Source organism: Sylvia atricapilla, chromosome W (assembly GCF_009819655.1).
Source record: "Sylvia atricapilla isolate bSylAtr1 chromosome W, bSylAtr1.pri, whole genome shotgun sequence".
Taxonomy (NCBI): Eukaryota; Metazoa; Chordata; class Aves; order Passeriformes; family Sylviidae; genus Sylvia; species Sylvia atricapilla.
The window spans coordinates 15,693,815-15,717,482 of NC_089173.1; the positions used below are offsets into that span (position 1 = coordinate 15,693,815).

General features: G+C 42.1%; 1 protein-coding gene across 1 annotated transcript in view; it reads left to right on the forward strand.

The window, feature by feature from the left end:
- The window catches only part of LOC136373455 (connector enhancer of kinase suppressor of ras 2-like), a 329,371-nt gene that overhangs the window by 106,531 nt on the left and 199,172 nt on the right, over positions 1 to 23,668 (forward strand).

The window sequence follows — 23,668 nt, forward strand, 5'->3', positions numbered from 1 at the left end:
TTAGCAGCAGCTTTGGGATATGTGCATGGCCATGGAAGCCTGTCCTGGTTTAGGGCAAATTAGGGAGAAACCCCGAAATAGGGTTCCTCTGGAGAGCAAACCCAAACGGTCCCTCCCCCCAAAGAAAAGTGGAAAAAACTATTTATTTAACAAACAAAGTGCCCACAAGCTTAAAGAATAAATAATATGAAACAATAAAACCTTTCGTTTTTGAGTGAGATTGCAAATTGAAAAAGTTCTTGCTGTGGGTATAACTTGACTCTCTTTCAGTCTCTTATTCATCCCTCCGGAGGTCTAGGCCCTGGTGGGCCACAGGTGCCAGCTCCCCAGTGCTCCTCTGGGTCTTTCAGTCCAGAGCAGGTTTAAACAGTCCCAAGAAAAAGAAAAAAATCAGTCCAGGAAGCTTCTCTGCCTCAGCTAGCTAAACTAACTAAAAGCAAAAAAGATTTCTGTCCCACTGCTGTCCATGCCTCAGCCGAATAACACCATCCTGAGGAAAAATGCAGAGGAGTGAATGCTGTTTTCTCAAAACAAACTGCGCGCTTCTTCTTTCCCTGCTTCACTCTCAGAACCAGTCTTAAAGGTACAGAACACAACATACAGCACACACAGAACAGACGATTGAGGATACAGACATCATAAAGTCACCCTAAGACAAAGCCAAACCCCCTGCCCCAGTCAACACAGAGGCATCACATCCCTGCTCTCTTCTGTCCCCAGACCCTGGAAATGGAATTACCTTTCTCCAGGAGTCATTTCATACAGATCAGAATCTTCTCTGATTCTTTGTCAGTCAATTTGAACACTGAGAGAAATTCAGCTCTTTTTACTTATAAAAGGAGATCCATTGACTGTCTTTTATTTTTATTTTTTCTTTCATGAGCAACAGCTAAATTCAACTCTTTGGGTTGAAAAAGAAGCATGTGAGAACATGGCATATGGCTGCTTGCCTGAAAACCGGGCCTCATGTTTACTGAAAGAAATTGTAATGTGCTGTTGGCATTAATTTTAACTCAGCTTAACTGGGAGCCTGCCAGAACCCAATCAAAACGTGTTCACAGTATATCCAAAATACAACACAATTGCCAACTTTGTAGTAGCAAGATGTAACAACCTGTTTGACAGAGGAATGTGAAATTTTCCCAACATGCAAAATAAACTTGTTAGGGGTTGTTTTCAGCCTAGTTAGCACCCTTTTAAAAAGATATTTTTGTAATAGAACTGGAGTGGCATAAAGAGAGTCCTTACAAGACCATTTCAACAAAATTTAGAGTTTAATTGGGCATTTGTAGCTGCAAAAGGGGATGGGGAAAATATCTTAATTTGTCCCCTGATGAGCTCCACCACTGGATTCTTCTTCAAATATGGGTGATCACTTCATTTTGGAGCCAGTGGAACTTATAGAATGGCCTCCTCTTAACTCTAAAAGGGGAGGCGGAGGTAGCTGAGCACCTTTTGAAGGTGTTTAATCAAAAAACTGATGAAAAGAACATCCACTGAGGTACCATCTGTTATCTGTCAGGTCTCCAAGGATTTTTCCTTCAATCCTTCAAAAAGAAACTTGTTTTGACCCTTTGTCTTTCCACATGTAGAGCCAAATATCTTTAATTTCAGTTCAGACTCGGTGTATTTACCAACCTGACCTTGCTGAGATGGACTTGTCCAGGAAAAATGGGAATAGGAATTTCTTTCATGTCTCTGTCTCACATTCCTGTTCCTGGGCTGAAAAGTGACCAGCAGGACACTTCCACCTCTCTTGTCTCCTCACTGGCACCAGGTCTCCAGAACTGACCCAATCATCAGTCATGGTCTGGAGGAATTTTTTCTCATCATCTATTTTCAGTCAGGAACTTCACTTTGAAATGTGACCAATGTTCTCATATTTTCATCCCCTGGTGATTTTTTTTTTCCTCAGTCCACTAAAAAGCCATAACTGTGAGTCTCTAAAAGTTTATGCAGTATTTGCAGTATTCTCAAAGTACTATCCAAGGTTATGACAGAGGAAGACAGTGAATAGATTATGAGATAGAATATGAAATTTCCTTTAGTGTTTGTCTTTCTTCAACCAGCAGCCTACCAGAACTGCAAGGAATGTAGTTTCTTTACAATCAGGTGTTAAGTCACAGCACATCAAGTTCCTAGAGTGGAAAAACATAGAGGGGGTGTGTCCTGGATTGTAGTTTAGGATGTATTCTATCACCATCTTCAGTTAATGGCCCATCAATGCCTTGTGCATGACTCATAGATAACTCCCTCTGGGAGTTATCTCTCTTTAATGGGCCATCAAGGCCCTCTTCCATGACTCATCATCCCATTGTGAGATGCTCTGCCCATGGGGAGCAGCCAAGCATTCTCACCTGGATATAAGCTGGGATTTGGGACAGTAGAAGGAGCCCTCACCCACTGGATTCCCAGAGGACCGGAGCTACCAGACCTTTCTACGAGATCACTGCTTCAGGAAAACCATCTTGTCTGGACTGCTTCCATCACCCTGATCAGGTTGTATTCTGACTGTCAGTGGTTTTTCTTTTTGTATTGTTGCATTTATTTTATTTTATTTTATTTTATTTTATTTTATTTTATTTTATTTTATTTTATTTTCCTTCTCATTAAGTTTTATTTCTGACTTAGAGCCTCTCACTTGGTTTGTTTTCAAACCACAACAGGGTGCACTGGTCAGTTCTGGAAGATGTAAATATGCTACCTAAAATCACCTTTAGAGAGGAAATTGGTACTTGTGTACGAGGAAGTATCAGGGGAGATATTAATTCCTGCAGGGGATTTTTCAACATGGAGAAGGCTCTAAGTGAGGTATAAATTTTTTGTGGGATGTCCTTCCAGAGACATGAATTTCAGTCTGTGAAATTGGATGGGACCATCTCCAAAGCTTTGGCCAGGGTGGGCTCAGCCCTGCACTGCTCAGTGTGCTTTGGCTGGGCTCCAGCAGAGCACTTAAGTTTGATTTGAATTATGAATATTCCCGTTAAATCAGTTGGAGGACTAGCACTTTACAGAGAAGTGAGGCAGGCAGTTAAGTTCTTGGTTCAATCAAGGCCACATTCTCACAAATCATCTCTGCAGTCATTCCTGTATTAAATAATGGCTGGTACCAAGGATATGACCCTCCGAAATCACACCAGAATTCATTTAAAAAAAAAAAAAATCAGACGTCTTTGTGTCCAGTAGTCTTTTCCATGGGAGGGAACTTTAGTTCCAGTTATGATTTCCACAGATTCCAATTATCTGACAAACATTGAACGGGAGATAAATCTAGTTAAACTTCTACTTTAAAAGGAAATGTGCTTGGTTTGGAGAGTTGTACAGGCTGGCAGCTGTTTGAGTTAGGAAATTAAACAATCACAGAATATGCCAAGTTGGAAGGGAACCACCAGGATCAGCTCCTGGCCCTGCACAGGACCATCTCCAAAAATCCCACCCTGTGCCTCATAGCGTTGTCCAAGCACTTCTGTCCTGGGTTGTAGTTTAGGATGTATTCTATCACCATCTTCAGTTAATGGCCCATCAATGCCTTTTGCATGACTCAGAGATAACTCCCTCCGGGAGTTATCTCTCTCTTTAATGGGCCATTAAGGCTCTCTTCCATGACTCATCATCCCATTGTGAGATGCTCCGCCCATGGGGAAGAGCCAAGCATTCTCACCTGGATATAAGCTGGGATTTGGGACAGTAGAAGCAGCCCTCTCCCACTGGATTCCCAGAGGACTGGAGCTACCAGACCTTTCTACAAGATTTCTGTTTCAAGAAGACCACCTCGTCTGGACTGTTTCCATCACCCTGATCAGGTTGTATTCTGACTCTGTCAGTGGTTTTTTCCTTGTGTATTTATTTTATTTTATTTTATTCTATTTTATTTTCCTTTTCTTCTCATTAAATTTTATTTCTGACTTAGAGCCTCTCACTTGGTTTGTTTTTAAACCACAACATATTTTTGGCGCCCAGCGTGGGGCAGAGGCAATAAGAAAAGTCAGAAATTACAATTTTATTGAGGACACCTGTCTGTTATGATGCCCAACATGCTTACATGTGTCTTATACCTATCTCTCTATATTTTTCCAAACGTGGGGCACTATCTGCCGGCCTTAATACTCCTGCATAGACCAGGATATGGTACTAAAATTGCTTTACTGGTCTATTATGTCCATTGCTTGATAAAATCTGAGGCAATGAACATTATTCAGAATATATACCCAGTTTTGTATTCTTGTTCTAGTCTAGGATGCTACGTCTGGAGCCTCAACAATCTCACCCAGCCCCTGTGGGGAGGAGTAAAGAATGATTTTTTCCAGCTTTTCAGGAAGGACACAGCAGTTTTTGAAAATATTGAGTACCCTCTGGATGCCAAGGACAGCATAATGTTCTTGTTAGTCCTGCTTTGTTTTCTCTGCACCATGCTTAGAATCAAAACACTGCATGGTGTGTTGGAGCATGTTCTTAAAGAAGTAGAAGAGGTAAAAAGAAGCAAAGCAATAACATCGACGACTACACAGACTCTCACAGAGGAAAAAGGAACCAAAAGTGCTGTCAGCATCTCCACACAAACCGTCACTGAACCGGAACAGCCTAAACCAGTAGCAGTTGCCACCACTCAGAAGAAGAAATCAAGGAGCAAATCAGTCCGCATAGCGACTGACGAGGATGGAGCAGGACCTTCGCACCCAGCTACAGAGACAGAGACAGAGATCATCACCCGCTCTCTATCTCTGGGTGAGCTGCGTGACCTGCGAAGGGAATTCACCCGTCAGACCAACGAGTCCATCCTCACCTGGCTGCTCCGCATCTGGGATGCTGCAGCCAATGACACCATTCTGGATGGAACTGAGGCCAGGCAACTGGGATCACTGTCCCGGGATGTGGTCATTGACCAGGGAATTGGAAAAACCCAAGAAACTCTCGGCCTCTGGCAGCGACTGCTAACAAGTGTGAAAGACAGATACCTTTGTAAAGAAGACCTCCTAGTGCACCAAGGAAAATGGAACACAATAGAACAAGGTATCCGATGCCTAAGGGAATTGGCTGTGCTGGAGATCATTTTTGCAGAAGATGAGAGATTTCCTAAGAGCCCAGATGATGTCCAGTGAACATCACGGATGTGGTTGAGATTTGCACAGCTTGGACCAGAGATGTACTCGCGTTACCTGGCAACACTGCAATGGAGAGAAGGTGAGGACAAGGTGGGTGTCCTGGCTAATAAACTAAGGATTTATGAGGACACTGTCACCGCCCCAGTTCGTGCCCATGTCTCATCTGTGGAAACAAGACTGGCTGAGCAAGTCAGGAACTTAATTGAAGAAGGCCATCAGAAACTGAAAAAGGAACTTAAGGAAGAAATTTACGATATTTCACCAGAGCCGACGAGAGTCTCTGCGATTAGGAGCAGGCGTCCCCCAGCCAGGGAGAGAGGATACACACCCCGAGGTAACCTTTGGTTTTTTCTTCAGGAGCATGGAGAAGATATGAAGAAGTGGGATGGAAAACCCACCTCCTTAGCAGCCCGGGTACGTGAACTGAAAAGAGAAATACCTACCACAAAAAGCTCATCTAGAATCAGTGTTGCTCCAGTCTCTCGTGCACAGAACTCCAGATGTTACAGGAATGATGATATGACTGATCCTCTTGAAGGAACCTCAGCAACTCATTTACAGGAAGAGAACAACGTATGCGATGACCAGGAATAGGGGGGCCCTGCCTCTAGCCAGGAAGAGGAAAGGGACAATCGGATCTACTGGACTGTGTGGATCCGATGGCCTGGCACATCTGACCCACAAAGATATACGGCATTGGTTGACACTGGGGCCCAATGTACCATGATGCCATCAAGGTATGTAGGAACAGAATCCATTTCTATTACAGGAGTAACAGGAGGGTCCCAGGAACTGACTGTATTAGAGGCCGAAGTGAGTTTAACTAGGAACGAGTGGCAGAAACACCCTATCGCAACTGGCCCAGAGGCCCCATGCATCCTCGGCATAGACTATCTCAGGAATGGATATTTCAAAGATCCAAAAGGATATCGTTGGGCTTTTGGGATAGCCGCAATAGTAAAAGAAGACATCAGACAGTTGAATACCTTGCCTGGTCTCTCAGATGACCCCTCTGCTGTGGGACTGCTGAAAGTAGAAGAACAACAAGTACCAATTGCCACAGCAACAGTACACCGTCGGCAATACCGCACAGACAGAGACTCTGTGATTCCCATACATGAGATGATCCGTAAACTGGAAAGCCAAGGGGTGGTCAGTAAGGCCCGTTCACCTTTCAACAGCCCGATTTGGCCGGTGCGTAAGTCCAGTGGAGAATGGAGACTGACGGTGGATTACCGTGGTCTGAATGAAGTCACGCCACCACTGAGCGCTGCTGTGCCAGACATGTTAGAGCTTCAGTACGAGCTGGAGTCCAAAGCAGCAAAGTGGTATGCAACCATTGATATCGCCAACGCCTTCTTCTCCATTCCTTTGGCAGCGGAGTGCAGACCTCAGTTTGCCTTCACCTGGAGGGGCGTGCAGTACACCTGGAACCGACTGCCCCAGGGGTGGAAACACAGCCCCACCATCTGCCATGGACTGATCCAATCTGCACTAGAAAAGGGTGAGGCTCCAGAGCATCTGCAGTACATTGACGACATCATCATATGGGGGAATACACCAGAGGAGGTCTTCAAGAAAGGAGAGGAAATTATCCAAATTCTGCTGAAAGCTGGTTTTGCCATTAAAAGAAGCAAGGTTAAGGGACCAGCTCAAGAAATCCAGTTCTTGGGGGTCAAATGGCAAGATGGTCGTCGCCAAATCCCCACAGAGATAATCAACAAGATCACAGCCATGTCCGCACCTACCAACAAAAAGGAAACACAAGCTTTCCTAGGTGCCATAGGCTTTTGGAGGATGCACATTCCTGAGTACAGTCAGATCGTGAGCCCTCTCTACTTGGTGACCCGCAAGAAGAATGATTTCCACTGGGGGCCTGAACAGCAACAAGCTTTTGTTCAGATCAAGCAAGAGATTGCTCATGCAGTAGCCCTGGGCCCAGTCAGGACGGGACCAGATGTGAGGAATGTGCTTTACTCCGCAGCTGGAAACAATGGTTTGTCTTGGAGCCTTTGGCAGAAGGTGCCTGGGGAGACTCGAGGCTGACCATTGGGATTCTGGAGCAGAAGTTACAGAGGCTCCGAGGCCAACTACACTCCGACAGAGAAGGAGATATTGGCTGCCTATGAAGGAGTTCAAGCCGCCTCAGAAGTGATTGGCACTGAAACACAGCTGCTTTTGGCACCCCGACTGCCAGTGCTGGGGTGGATGTTTAAGGGAAAGGTTCCTTCCACACATCATGCCACCGATACCACATGGAGCAAATGGATTGCCCTCATTACACAGCGCGCCCGCATTGGAAACCCAAATTGCCCTGAGATTCTGGAAGTTATAACGAACTGGCCGGAAAGTGAAACTTTTAGATTATCGTCTAAAGAAGAAGAAGAAAAAAAGCAAGTAACACGCGCTGAGGAAGCCCCACCATATAATGAGCTACCGGAGACTGAAAGACGATATGCTCTGTTCACTGATGGCTCCTGCCGAATTGTAGGAGCTAACCGGAAATGGAAAGCTGCAGCATGGAGCCCCACACGACAAGTTGCACAAGCTACCGAGGGACAAGGTGGATCGAGTCAAGTTGCAGAGCTTAAAGCTGTCCAGCTGGCTTTGGAAATTGCTGAACGAGGAAAGTGGCCGAGGCTCTATCTCTACACTGACTCATGGATGGTAGCTAATGCTCTGTGGGGATGGCTGAATCGCTGGAAAAAGGCCAATTGGCAGCGCAGAGGAAAACCCATCTGGGCCGCTGACATTTGGCAAGACATCGCCGCCCGAGTAGAGAGGCTGACCGTGAAGGTTCGACATGTGGATGCGCATATACCCAAAAGCCGGGCTAATGAGGAGCATCGCAACAACGAGCAGGTAGACAAAGCTGCCAAGGTGAAAATATCACAAGTGGATCTAGATTGGCAGCACAAAGGAGAATTATTCCTAGCTCGTTGGGCCCATGATGCCTCTGGTCATCAGGGAAGAGATGCAACATATCGATGGGCCCGTGACCGAGGGGTGGACCTCACTATGGACAGCATCTCACAGGTCATCCACAGCTGTGAGACCTGCGCTGCAATCAAACAGGCCAAGCGAGTGAAGCCTCTGTGGTATGGTGGACGATGGCTGAAGTACAGGTACGGGGAAGCCTGGCAAATTGACTATATCACCCTTCCCCAAACACGCCAAGGAAAGCGGTACGTGCTGACCATGGTGGAAGTCACCACTGGATGGCTGGAAACCCACCCTGTGCCTCATGCCACTGCCCGGAACACCATCCTGGGCCTTGAAAAACAAATCCTGTGGAGACACGGCACCCCTGAGAGAATTGAGTCGGACAATGGGACCCATTTCAAGAACAACCTTATAAACACCTGGGCTAGAGAACATGGTATTGAATGGATATACCACATTCCTTATCATGCACCAGCTGCCGGGAAAGTTGAACGGTGCAACGGACTATTAAAGACTGCCCTGAAGGCACTTGGTGGGGGAACCTTCAAGAATTGGGAACTAATCTTAGCCAAAGCCACATGGATAGTTAACACCCGAGGGTCTATCAATCGAGGTGGTCCTGCCCAGTCTGAACCCTTACACACAGTGGATGGAGACAAAGTACCTGTGGTACACATGAAGGGCATTTTAGGAAAGAGTGTTTGGATTAATCCCACTTCAGGCAAAGGCAGACCCGTCCATGGGATTGTCTTTGCTCAAGGACCTGGCTACACTTGGTGGGTAATGCAGAAAGATGGAGAAACCCGTTGTGTACCACAGGGAGACTTAATTTTAAGTGAGAGCAGTGTGTAAGATTTCATTCTGTATGTATATATGCATTCATCTGTAAGAATGTATTGATTTAGGCATGTTATAGATGGTAATAGAATAAGGGGTGGATTGTCCTGGGTTGTAGTTTAGGATGTATTCTATCACCATCTTCAGTTAATGGCCCATCAATGCCTTTTGCATGACTCAGAGTTATCTCTCTCTTTAATGGGCCATTAAGGCCCTCTTCCATGACTCATCATCCCATTGTGAGATGCTCCGCCCATGGGGAAGAGCCAAGCATTCTCACCTGGATATAAGCTGGGATTTGGGACAGTAGAAGCAGCCCTCTCCCACTGGATTCCCAGAGTACTGGAGCTACCAGACCTTTCTACAAGATTTCTGTTTCAAGAAGACCACCTCATCTGGACTGTTTCCATCACCCTGATCAGGTTGTATTCTGACTCTGTCAGTGGTTTTTTCCTTGTGTATTTATTTTATTTTATTTTATTCTATTTTATTTTCCTTTTCTTCTCATTAAATTTTATTTCTGACTTAGAGCCTCTCACTTGGTTTGTTTTTAAACCACAACAACTTCTTAAGATGCATCTCAAAAAGATTTCCTGTAACTTTCAAGGATTTAACCTGAAAAGTAGGATGTCCTGAGAGGTAGTGAATTACAGTGGCTCAGGAGTAAGGTAGAAATAGGAAGTACAAAGTTTTGCACGAAAACAGAGGAAAATGACAGAATGCAGAGCAGAATATCTTGACTGATCAAGACTAGGATTTCTGGTGACAGATATGGAGATAGTAAAGGCAAACATGGAGAAAGTAAAGTGATTAGCTTTGAAGTCCTGAATTTCAATTAAATTTTATATTGGTATATAAATTCTGCATCAGCACTTTGGTTCCCAGGATTATCATAATACAGTCTTAGAAAAAATTTTAAATAGTAAGATAATCATCAAAATCAACATTTATTTGATGTATAAATTTTCATATGTGCATTGCTTTAGATAGTTCTGTTAAATTTTGAATTTATATTAGCATGGCACTAAGATAGACTTTAAAGAAAGCTCTAATAAGGACCAAAATTGCAAGAAAACAAAGGGCAAATTGATTAACTTCAGCGTTTCTAGTAAAAATAATCACATAACCAGTAGTTCTGGACTCTCACAGTGGCATTGGGAAGTGAGAACACAAATCATGGTAGGTCCACCAGGGTCTGACCTCTGCACTCCACTAATTGTGAGGATTTTTGCCAAAAGCAGGAGGAATCAGAACAGCAAGGACCTTGTCTGACCCTCATTAGTGCAGTGCAATATAACTCTGACTTGGGAAATAATACAGATCCTGAAGCCCTCTAGAGGAAATACTAATTTTTCATTCTGTCCCTGAAAATGACTAAAGTCAGTCAAAGGCATTCAAGTTTTGTAAATGACTTTTAGCATTTTTGCAAGCACCTGATTTTTTTTTTCTTTTAAGTTAGAATCTGCAAATTGCTCACAGGGAGCACACAACATGGTTAGATGTGTGTTAAAGGTCATAATTTGAATTTTTCCAGTCCCACTGATATATTTTTAGGGAAAAGAAACACTGAGTAATATTGTCAATTCATCTACATTATCAAGTTACTTAAACTACATTTGAGAATGTAACTTGTTATTGACAAAAGGATAGTAAAGGAAAAGTCCAAATTCAATCTTAAACAGCTGCTGTGTTTAAGATAAAATAGACGACTTTTTGTTTCTGAAGCCCTTTAAATTTTTAATTACAGAGGCCATGAACTAGGGAGGGATATGATGGTAGAGATCTTATCTAAAGTAGATCTCTTCAAAGCTTTTAAAAGGGAGAATCATAATATATGTAAAATATATGAAATATCTGAATTCATTTTTAGATTTAAAGTAATCAATAGTTTGTGCTCACTTCAGGGAAATAATGCACTTAACCTTTAATTTTTAAAAGAGACCAATTAAGACTGTGCAATGTGATTAATGCAGCCTGAAAGGATTTCACATGTGTGAATCCATTTCCATCACTCTTTCCCTGTGCTGGTTTTGCATTTTAGACTGAGGTTGGGAATGCCTGGAGCTGGGGTCATTTGTAGGATGGGGTGTTTGGCTCCCAGATCCACCCTGAGCCACGGTGGAAACCCACACAATTCCAGCAGAAACTGGAGCCAGGAGTGAAATCCTCTTATGCCTTGAAACCATCCCTGCCCAGGGCTGGAGCCAGGCTGGAAGTGCCACCTCCATCTGCCCAGTCCCCTGAGCCCAGGTGTCCCCTGGCCAGGCGGGAGTAAGAACCATGGTTCAGCTCTCCCGAAATCTTCTCAGCACTGAGGTGATGCTTTTTTGGGGCTACCTAAAAACAGAGGCCAGACAGAATTAAGGGAATAAAAAGCAGTTATATTTATTGAAGTGCCTTCAGGTACATTTCAGGCAGATGAAGCCCTCCCAAGGCTACACCCAAAATGGACGACGGGTCACAGGTTTTCACACTTTTATAAGTTTGGTCCATTTGCATATTGGGGCTTCATCTTCCAATTAATGCTTCAGTCATTTATCCCAAGTTTTCTCCCCCCAACTCACTTTTGTTTGCATTTCTAGGGGCCTGAGGCAGTGAGGTGTCCTTGATTCCCAGGCCTGGAGAGGAATTGTTGTGTCTGACCAAAGTGGGAAAGCAGCAGCTAACACTGTATATGGAGTTTAGAGATATCCACTAAAGAACTGCAGGATTACAAATGTATGGAAAATAGAAAAGCTAAAATCCTAAGGCATCAGGAGCGGCCGGGATTGTGCTGTGTCTGTGGGATCAGCACCCCAGCTACATCTGCTCTTGGCTGCTCTTTGGGTAGGATAGACCCCAGGTCAGTGCCAAGAACCCCTGGGAGGAGCCCAGCTCATCCAGAGCTGCTCCGGGTGCAGCCCCTCCACTCCTGAGCACTGTGGGATGAAACCCTTGGTTGCAAATGGCAACACTTCCTTTATAAATTATAGCTATTATAACCCTCACAGAAGAACTTCTCAATTTTTTTTTTCCCCAAGCTTTATTTTTGCTTTTCCTAATATTTAAATGTTGGATAGAAAAACCTCTTGGATCCTGGATGCACTGAGTGTTTTTGTATGTGCTCAGAGTGATTGAAGCAGCCAGATTTACATTTTAATTTACCAAGTAGTGTTCCAGGAAGAAGAAATTGCTGCAATAGGTGGCACAATCCATTTTAATGGAGAAATTAATAATATCTTAATTTCTTAGGATGAGGTTGTCTTTGTTTCGTATGATGTTTCTAAAAGTTCAGGAAAATGGCAACTTGGAAAAAAATAATTACACAACTATTTCAAGAAAAAATGTTTCATAAATATGAAAGTCATGCGTCTGACCTTTTTGGACTATCTCAGTCTTGATTTTCCTGCTTTTTTCTCATCACAGCTCTTTTGTACAGGAACCTGTAGTTTGTACATTCACCTTTCCCATTAACTCGTTTCTGTGTTACACTTTGCTTGATCCTGTTAGAGCAAACCACTTGCTCAGTGAGCTTAAGGAGCCGACTCACCTCTCCTGTCCTTCATGTTTTGTTCTCTGGCTTATATGAAAAATAAATCAGAGGAGAATTTACTTTTTTGAGGCTTTATTGGAATGGCTGTGAGGGAAGTGCAAAAGAAGCCGTGGGGAATGTTCCCAGAAACATTATTTCATATTGTGTTACTTTTGCTGACACATAATTGATTTACCCTGGTCAATAGAGTATTTTTACAGTTATTACATTTACCTTTTCACCAGCAGCTCTATTTAGAGGGCTTATGAACAGCACTTACATTGACATGTTACTATTGGGTATCTCTTACTCCTTGTCTGATGACTTGAAAGAAAAGCTTTAACTATTTACCTGTGCAGAGCATAAAACTAACTAGGAATGTTAGTTGGGAATTCTGCAGTTCTTCCAACCTGGTGCTTCCTTGTCAGAGAGATTGAAATTCAAGCCCTATGTCCCTTTTTTGCACACTGCCATACCAAAGATTTAATCATCTTAAGCATTTTAAAAAGTCTTTTCAAACATATGCATGAGTGACATCCTATGACTTTGAAATATTTTGTAATCACTTGATTTTTACTCTTTTTTTGTACTGAATTCTTGCTTTGCTGGATGGATTTTTCTTATACATTGAGTTGTAATCATATTTTATTTGTGGACTTTAGGCTATATAGTTCTTTAGATATGATAAGATTCTTGCTTGTTTCATCTTACTTCACAGAACTATTTAATCTTGGATAAACTATGTCCAGATCAAATAGCAAAACATTTAGAATTCAGAATTAAAACACAAAATAATAGTGCTCTAAGATGTAGTAATATCTTTCATCATGTAGTTGAAGCCAGAGACTATCTTAATCAGGCACTGCATGAAAAGTGGTAGTGAATAAAAATTTCTAGCTCTCATTTTGTTCAATAAAAACCATAATAAATTTGTCTGGTATCAACATGGAACAGAAACATGGAATAAAAATGGGAAAATGTAAGGAAAGGGAAAAGCTTCTGTGGGAGGATTTACAGACTGATGATTCTTTCTTCTGGGATTTCTTCCCATTTGCCTGCTTTTGTTAGTTTCTTATAGTTCGTATTGATAAAAATATGGATTCCTAGTTTGGGAATTGCCTTAATTGACAATTCCTGCCAACGACCTGACTTTTAACTGAGCTCCCCACTGATTGCTAGAGCTAATTCCTCCAAACTGCTTAAGGAAAGAGTCTCATTCAAGATCATTCAGATTTACAGAGTCAACAGGATGACATAAACAAGAGCTGCAGTGCTGTGAGTGGCATCCTTGGGAAAAAAAGGAATGGGAGACATGGGTGAAACCCCAGATCAACTGATCCAAAGCCTTTTCTGAGTAGTTGCCAACAGAAGCCATCACCAAAGCTTCTGAATATCCCTGGGAAAAGATCAGATGCTCCCCCCTTTCTTTATTTCTTGCAGCAATCTGATTTTTGGCATTTCTGTGAAGAACTGTGTGAGGAATTGCTGAGGCCACCTTCTACTTTCTGAATTTGCATATTGCAGGTGTCTAAACTCTGACTCATGAATAAGATCATGGACTCGTAGCTGCTGAACAAATTGGGTTGAGCAAAAATCTGATTTGTTTGGGCTTTTCACTCCAAACACTTAGACTGGATTTGGCTGTTCTTTTGATATCTGGGATTTTTAGTAAAATATGTTAGTGAAGTCAAAACAAGAATTAATGTATTTTGACACTGAAACATCTGTAGCACTTTTTGTTTGATTCTCCCCTGAAACAAACCTCTGCAGCCTCCCTGGGGCTAGCTCAGTTCCTTGGGAAGCTTTGGGGGAATATTTCAGGGACAAGACAGAAGATCCAAAAGAGGCTCTTACCCCCAGGGTTGATCCAAGACGTTTATTCTCAAATGGTTCCAGGAGGGAAGCGAGGGCAAGAGGGCAAGAGAGAGAGAACAGGGCCTTATCAAGGCTCCTGCCCAGGGGGAATGGCTGGACCTCAGCCCATTGGGTCAAGAAAGGAAGGAAGGGTCAAACTACATGGTTACAGGCTTCAGGGGTCCTGGGGAAAAAACACTCCCCAGAGAAATACAACAGTCCTCTGACAGCTCTTTATCTCCCTCAGCTTTGCAAGCGTTAGCAGTTGTCAGGGGAGGATGTGACACAGGAATTCTGCCTGTCCCACATGAGTTTGGTTGATTGGGAATATTCTGCTGCTGTAGATGTGGCTCAGAAAATTTCAGGTTTTTTAGACATGTTCTGGCTGGGAAGTCACCGTTCTGAGGCATCTGTGACACTGGGGTTTGATATGATGATGAACTGAATTTCATGTGCAGCCCTGTTGCAAAGTGATCAGAGATACTTTTAGGGCAGGACTCATTTCACAGAACTTTAAATGTCTGTCTTGCTATTACATGAATTTTGTCTGACAAGTTACTTCCTCTCTATTGATTAGCTCAGACAGGCTCGTTATCTCACTCTTCAGTAATTTTTTTCTTCACATTTAAGACAGGGACAAATGGGGCATATCCCTGTAGTACTTGTACAAGGACTTCCTTGGCGTGAGGGTTTTGTTTGATTTTGTGTGACACCAAAGTAGTTTTTTAAGGTCAGTCTGTGATTAAGACTTTCCTGTGCAGACTACAAGGTGGATAAATCCTCAGAAGCGTGGAGGAAGGAGCTTTCAGTTATATTTATTTGTTCTTGTACTTTTGCTTTTAAGATCAGTGCTTGTAGATGAGACATGGTTAATGCTGCTCCTTTCTTATTAGACTTGTTAACGTTTCTAAAATGGAAACTGTCTGGAATAAACTCACCTCAATGTGCTCAGGCTCTAGTGAAGGAAATAATGATTCCCTAATGTTTTTCTTTCTGCCTAAGAATTGTTCCTTTTTCCTGGTGGTTTTGGGGTTTTTGTTTGGTTCTGTTACAGTGAGAGGTTTTTCCCCCTGCTGTCTTTGGCAGCGAGTTAATGGTTACTGCAAAAACACTGTCTGGGAAGTAGAGAACTGGAAAAGTCTCCTTGGCCCCTGCCCTCCAACCCAGGCAGAGGAGAACACAACCTTTGGTACTTGCTGCAAAAAGGAGGAATGTGAACCCTGATCACATCAATTCTCCACTTCTGGGCAATGCAATCCCTCATGTACAAAGGTAGATGTTGTTTCTTCTCAGTGTTCTTACTGATCCCAGAGATGTTTGATATCACCTGAATTATTCTGACAGAGATTTTTGCTCTTTTGTGATTGCACAAAGAGATTTAGGAATTTAATTGTGCTGGTTCTGCATTTTGGTTTGAGAATAGATCATGGAGATTCTTCTAGATAGATTTACAAGGCAAAAAATATTTTATATTGTCTTTTTAGTTGGTTCTAGAAGTTTTTTTAAAAAAATTTTGATATGTATTCCAGGATGTCTGTGCTGGAACCAGCACTTCTGTCAAGACAGGTTCCCAATCAAACATTGTCTCAAAAAATATAAAGCAATATTTACATAGTCCAGTGCAGGGAATAGAAGCATTTGCCTTGCACTGGGCCAAAGCATTTATCTTTTAAAATAATTGTAACAAATTCAGGGTCCCAGTGTCCTCAGCTCAGACGCTCTGGAATGTGGAATAATTTCAGCAATTAAATGGGAGGTCTGAACCTGGAGGCTTTGGAGGCTTGTCATCCCTCATCAGCCATGCTGCTGCAGGAATGACTGGGGGCAGTGGTTATATCTTCATCAAGGAGAAAATTAATGAGGCTAAGGAAAGATGTATGTTTTCATTAGCACACAGAGCTAATTAAGATGGTTCTGGTTTTTGTCACTTTTATGGGAAGTTCCTCACTAAGAGCATCAGTGTCATATCTTGAGGTTAAATTAATGGGAAATATGGCAGCAGGGAGCACACACTTGGGCCTGAAAATGTGCTGCATTCTCTCTGCATGATGATTCTCTTCCAGAAACCTCTTTGTGGTCAGGTCTAATTCCAGCAAGCTTCCTGAAAATGCTGTTTATTACTTCCGTGGTAATCCCACAGCTCCACAACACCTGTCAAATGTTGAGGACAAAGTTAGAATGGCTTCACTTCCTATTATTCATTCATAGGTAATGAAGGCAGAGCTATATTAAGTCATTTACTTCATATATATGCATGTCAGTTTAAGGGTGATGGCATATCATTAAATCAAATTTTATTAGTTCAGCAGTTTGTTCATTTGCTATTAATATTGCCTGACACATCCCCTTACAGAACCTTCTCAACTGCTGTGAACTCTTAAATGTCCTGGTTTGGAATAAATTAGGGAAGAACCTCTAAAAGGAGTCCCCTAAACCAAAACCTCCACCACCCCTTCCCCCCCCCCCCCCAGCCCTGGGTTCGGGAAGGAAAATACCTTGGAGGAAAAGTGGAAAAAAACGGTTTATTGACAATGAAAAGAACACTCCCCAACACCAAAAAAAGTGGGAAAGGAACCACGTTACTGTCAGGAAGGGTACTCAGCTTCTCTTGCAGATCCAGGACTTCTCCAACTTCTCAGGTCAGGTCCGGAGCCGGAGGGGGGTGGGGGGGGAAGGAAGGAAAAAAAACCAAACAGAAGCAGCGAGAGCCAGTGGCAGGGGCAGGCAGCAAGCAGAGAGAGAGAGAAAGAGAAATAGCAGGAAAAAAACCCAGCAGGCCAAGCAAAGCAGCCAAGCTAGAAAACAAAGCAGGAGCAGCCGGCAGCAGCAGCTCGAGAAAAAGCGAGCCAGCAGCAAAACCAGCAGGCCCCGCCAGAGAGGGAGGGGCAGCTGCCAGACACAACAATGTATCCAGGATATGGGATATATGGGATAGGAGACAGGTCAACCCAGAACATTAAAATATTGATAATTTGAGCCCAGCTTTTGTCTTGATAATACAGTTATTTTGGAAAATTGCTGCTGGAAAGATCTTGGACTTATAGGCACTGAGATTATGGGAAAGCCCCTTGCTTTAGCCATACTAAAAATAAAATAATGAAGTTACAGTGGTGAAGTAGTATTCCCACTGGTTTTGCTTATGGGGTAGAATTTGAGAGGCTGGTCTGTGTCTCAGACATGCCCTGTGGTGAGAGAACAGTGATGTTTGTCCTGATTTGGAGGAGGACATTTTGAAGGGGAATAACAAGGGCACTTAGGAACTTGCCGTGGATTTTTCTGTTCCCTGAGGAATTTGTCCCTTTGTGAGTGGGATCTGTGAGTGAAGCTCTGACCTGTTCCGGGGGGAGAAGAGGAGCAAGGTTGGAAGTTTCCAGCTCGTGCTCTCCCAAATCTGCTTCCCTGCTGACAAGCTTTTATTTTTCACATATAGAAAATAAAAGAATAGAGACATCATGGAAGGAGGAATAAAATAGGATACAGGGAAATGGAAGTTGGCAGTGAATGAAGGGAATTGAAAATATACAGGGCTTTTTAGGGGAAAAATCCCCAGAATTTTGTGCTAAGAGAGGGAGAGAGTTCTTGTGGCTGGCACTGTTGAGCCAGGGACAGCTGCAGGATGAGGATGGGGAGCAGGGAGCCCTTGGAATGAAGGGCCAGAAATGCAGAACTGCTCCAGCTGTTGAGAGCCCAGCTGGATCCTGGAGCTGAGAGTGTCTGCAGAGGGCTTGTACAGGACAAATTCCGGTGCTCATGTGGATCCTGGCACTCTCAGGAGAGAAGAATGGAGCAAGGGAAGTGCCCCATGGGCTGCCCAGCCTTGAGCAGTGGCCTGACACCAGTGGAAGAGTTTATGCCCAGTGCAGTTCCACCCACTGCAGCTTGGAATGGAAGCCAACATTTTTGATGTCGGTGCCTGGGAAGCATTAATTCAGAGTGCTCATCCCACCCCAGTTCCTGTTCATGCAGATGAGGATCTGTAAATTCAAGCAGCACAAGTCTGCCTGTATTTGCATCTAAAACATCCATCTGTATCCCTGTGAATATCGGAGTGACGCAGAGGAAACTCAGCTGGGAAGCAACATTTAAACACATTCTACTTGCATAGTCAAGCATTCAAAGGTCAGATAAAGCCAGAATTGAGGGATTCTTTTTTCAGAAAATTTGGATTTTTTTTTTCCTTTTCTGTGATTGTGAATTTCTGCTGTGTCTTGCAATTTTAAATGCACTTTTTTGTGAAATTCTGTAATCTAGCTACTATATTTCTCTAGGTCACGTTTGTGACATGTAGGCTTAAAGATGCAAAACACTGCAATCCTTAGATTTCAAATCTACTCTGAAGTTTAGGAAAGTTGAGGCCTGAAATATTCCAAGGTTGGTGTTTTACAGTGTTTTCAAACATGTTCCATCTGTATTTTTCTGAATTGTGGTGGTATGAAGATCCTTTTCTCTTGACGCTCTAAATAGTTTTGATTTTTCTTCCTGAAGAGCTTAAGAACAAATATCTGGTATTTGAGAGTCAGCTTAGTGTGAACATGGCCCCGAGGATTATGCCTTTTCTTTATTTGGACTGAATAATTCTTTAAAAGCTTTCGAACGTCACTGGCAAAAATACCCAGCTGATGATTTTCCTTGTTACAAGTTATGTAAGAATTGGAAAGGCTCCACTGTGCCTGAGCCCAGGGTAATAAATCAATGGGCTTTTGATCAAGAACACAGCTGAATTTACGTGTACATTCAATAAAATTGCATTTAGGAAAAGGCACGAATTCTCTCCAGTCTCTCAGTCAGCCAACCAGTCAATTCCTTCCAGATCTTTCTATCTAGCTGCTAAATATTACTTTATATGGAAGATATCCCTTGTTTAAAAAAACCACCAAACCAAACTTTGCTTTCTGTAAAAATTACACTTGAACTGAGCCTGTGGATGCTGTTAAATGCTGGATATATTTAAGCAGATCTGCATATGCAAACCAAAGGTTGTGACAGGAGCAGAAGTCTGTGCTGCCTTCCCCAATTCATCAGAGAATTTCCAGCACAGTAGTGAGAGATTTTATATTTCCTATGAGTGAAGAGCTGATTTTCTGGACTTGCAAGTCTAGAAACAACAGCACAACAATATTTGAAAATTTATATTTGTTCCTGTTTCACTTTGATCTGTTGATTTTTCACAAGTCACCATTCTGCAAGAGCAGAAATAGTGTTGTTTTACATCTTTTATTAGTGAAATGAGGCACATTAATAGGCTATTAATTTGTCTTGGCTGACCAAAGTGTAATTCTTCTGAACGAACAGATCATCCAATCAACTTTCAGCTTTTGTCCTTTGGATCTAGGTCCCACAGACACTTCTATCTCAGATTCTTTATTGTGCATATGCCTTTGTGCAACTGGGAGTTTAGTGTTGTGCTGTGTGCTTTTAATTTCTAAATATGGTTTTAATCAGGAAAAACATTGAATACTTTGTCAGACCCTCAGTCAGAGAGATTTTACCAGTGGGCTCTCACCCCTCTTGCAGCAGTGCTGAAGCCAGGAGTGGTCAATGCATTCCCACCAAGCAGATTTCCTTCTTTTTCACCCTAAAACCCAAAAGCAACACTGCATTTTCCTACCAGAGGGGCTGGTTTTGCATCCCCTCATCTGTCAGGGAGTGCCCCTGTGGGAGCTGCTGTGTCTGTGCCAGGCAGAGCTGGCTGGGACCTGCCCTGCCCCTCCTTTTCACAGCTGGGGTTTCCTGTTCTAGCTGCATTTTCCCCTGGGAGTTCTCATGGAGCAGCAACAAGCCCATCATTTGGGCAGGAATATTTTAGGAAAGCTTATAAAACCAGTGTAGTTTTCAGTAAGTTGCAAAAATCCATTAAAATATAGGAAGAAAGGAGAAGTGAATAAATGCATGTAAGTGATGGAGAGGTCTATGAAAAATGGGAAATTACAGATTTTGAACTTGGGAATTCCTTCTGGGATGGATCACACTTGACAGTTATTGCTCCTACAGTTCTCCTGTGAGAGCTGCCCTGGCTGCACCATTCCTGCATAAAATGCAACAACTTGGGCTTTGCCTTCATTCATTTTATAGTCATTTTTTCAATAATGCTAATATTTTCAATATCTCTGTCCAATGGCAGAGGGGAAGGGACAGATGTTTACATAACATGGCAACAATATTTGTGCTTTCAATGGAAACCAAACCTGCCATTTGTTGACACTGATGGGAAGATTCATTTTAATCTCAGTGAACCTTATTGCTCACAATATGTGGCATCTCTTTTGTAATGTTTGCTCTGAGTTACTACCTAAATTTGATTTAGAAATATTTTTAAGGTTTTGCTTTGTTTTTCTGTTTCAATTCTTCTTTTTTTCCTCAATTATGCATTTCTAAAAATAAGCATTTTCAAGCTGACTGTCTCTTCTTTTCCTGCCCTTTCTACATAACAATTTTCTATTTCCTGCCTCCTTTTTTTCCCCATGTTTCCTTGACTTTGACTTTAGATGGTCTATTTGCAAAATCACAGTTTGCAGTCAATATATCAGAGTTGCTTCCTTTTCCTCTGCTCTTTGAATATGGAGATAAAGTTTTCTTAGTCCATGTGGATTCAATATGATTTTTTTTAACTTAAAAATGGAAAGAGATAATATGGAATCATAGAATTTTTAGGCTGGAAAAGACCTTTGAGATCATGGAATCCAACCATACAGCAGGAAAATGTCAGAGTTTTCAGGTGGACGTGGTTTATGGGATGTTTCCTGATTTCCCTCTACAAGGCTATTTTCTGAGCACAAGGGTTTATACAGCTTTTAATGCAATGTTCAGCCTGAGCTGCTTCCCATCTGACTCAGTCAGCACTTGGGCTGATGGATAACTCCTTTTTTCTTGGATTGTTCTCTCAAATAACACTGACATATTAGCAAATGCCTTCAACCTTCATTGATTTTCTGTTAAGGTGAGTTAACTCCTTGAACCCAGCTGGGTTGGAAAAAAAAATTTCTCCAGACCCCAACCATAATTTTCTCATCATGGGCATTAAGCCTTGGCTTTAAAATAAAACATCCATGTTTAAAATATTTTTCTTCAATCATTTTATTGCACTCTGAAGGAGACAGTTGGTTACAAAATGTGCACAAATAAAATAAGAATGTGCAGCAAGATAACTGCAATTTTCTGTTTCTTGCCTGACACTGATGCTGTGTATCTTGGGAATAGTGAGTTAATTTTATTTACCTGCATCTAAGCAGAGCTAAGGCCCCTTCCTTCTCTGTAGTTATGAATCTGGACTGCTTTCATACTTATCTGTAAACAGAAATGATGTTGGGGGAAAATGCATAAAGAGCACTAATGAGACCTGAGTGGCTTGAGGAAAGAAATATTTCATTTGGTTTGGGTGAGTCAACATGAGCTTGTTCTGTACCCTTTCTAATTTAATCTTGGATATTTTCATGTGAAAACAATTGGAGCCCTGACAATAAAGATGTTCCTGATGCTGAATTCCTGCTTTGGAATGTTTCACATTTCAGTAGCTGGCTCCCAGAGAGACAGAAAAGCAGAGAGCAATGGGCAAATCTCTCTTATTTTGTGTGTGCATTTATTAAGTGCCGTGATTCTGTGAGACAGCCTGGCCCTTTAATGATATATTTCTGTGTTCTCTTGTCAACTGCCACACTGTTTGCACCAGTAAGTAAATGCCTTGTAAAGGTGCCCTGGGGAGCTATTACAGAGCAGCACAAATAATACAAATTTGATTTTTTGCTCTGCTGTCATACATTCTCCCTGGCACAAAGGCAGGTTTAATACATCTGACTGCACACTTCTCACAGCATGGCACATTCACTTGGGTTTTCCTAAATCTCTCTTAATGCCACAAATGCTTGTCGTGGCCACTGATTCTAAATTTTTTTCACTAATTTGCTTTTGTTGAAAATAATTTAATATCTAGTAGCAGTTTTGTGACTTTTTCTGAGTTTTGGGGCAGTGTCCACTGAAAGCAAATCTGGGAGGTGTGGGATTTGGAATTTTTGCTCTAAAATGGTTTTAAGACTTGTTCTTGAGCAAGCAGGAACAGAAATGTGCAACACCTTGAGGTTTAATATGTTAAATAATAAACAAAGAATTTGCAGTTTTCAGCCAATGGAATTGAACTATACTTATGTAAAATCATTCCTGAGATTGTTGCGGAATTCCTTAGAGGGAAGACATGATTTATATTTGGATTGATTGAGGGTGAGCAATTCCAGACTGAGCCCTTTGGCCTGCAGGGCCTGTGGGCCTCTGGGGCCCGTGGGCCCTGCAGGCCTCGATGGCGCAGCAAAAATTCATGGTTATGGCACAGTAAGAATTCACATTTCACATTAAGGTGTCCCGGGGAATAATGTGTTTCTAAATGTAGAATTGTAGTTCTGACACTTTAGCCACCTTAAGACTAAGATAAATAAGGCTTGTTTGCATTCTTTGTATACCCTGTAATTGTAAATTACGTTGTGAATCTATATAACTCGCTGTTGGTAAACAATAAAGCGGAGAACAATATGGTAGCCGGATCGGTTAGGCGTGTTGTTTGCTCTGTCCGACCTCCTATTAATTAGAGTCTCTTGCAACATGAGATCATTAAAAATAATGAACGGATGCAGAGAAGTTGTTTCCTATTTGCAGGCTGTTCTAGAATTGAGAAAGGTTTAGGTGTTAGTTACAGACTGCTGATTTGAGCTTTAAAAATCCCCCAAACTATGTCATACTTTTGAATTACACCTAAAAATATGACATTTTTATCACTGTACTAGTTTTGTGTGGGACATAAGTGTAAGTGAATATAAAGCTGTGTACTTTACTTGGTAAATGAGCTTTATCTATAACATAACTTAAGACTATCAGTTTACAGAGTAAATAACTGGATCATGTTGAAAGAAGAGTTAATTAAATGAAACTGCAATGTATCCCCCGTATTTATGAACTACGGACAAACACATTGGTTTGTTTCATTCCATTCTTGTGTCATCACAGTCCTTTTGTCCCAACTGAATTGTGTTAATTGGGATGTAAAGTGGTGACACCCAGCACACCCATACCAGGTGTCAAAACTCTTTTTCTCAGATGCTCTGCAGACTTGATGTCAATTTGATAATGGCTGTGTGCAGAAATTATATTTCAAAGCTCTGTCATAAATGCTTGAGTGGGTTATTTATGTGTTTTCCGGATCTCTGTAATTTTATGGATCTTGAATTTACTTGCATCACTGCAGGGCAAATAACTGAGAATCAGTGTTTTTTACTTGATGGATGAAGTTATTGAAGGTGCATTTTGTAGGTCTCTAGAAAATCACGTGCACACCAGATTTCTGTTGAATCTGACAGTCCTTGAGAGACCTCTGAGACACCTCATGTAGCTTTCAGTAGTAGATCCCAGTTCAACTCATTGTTCTGGCTGGAAATTCAAG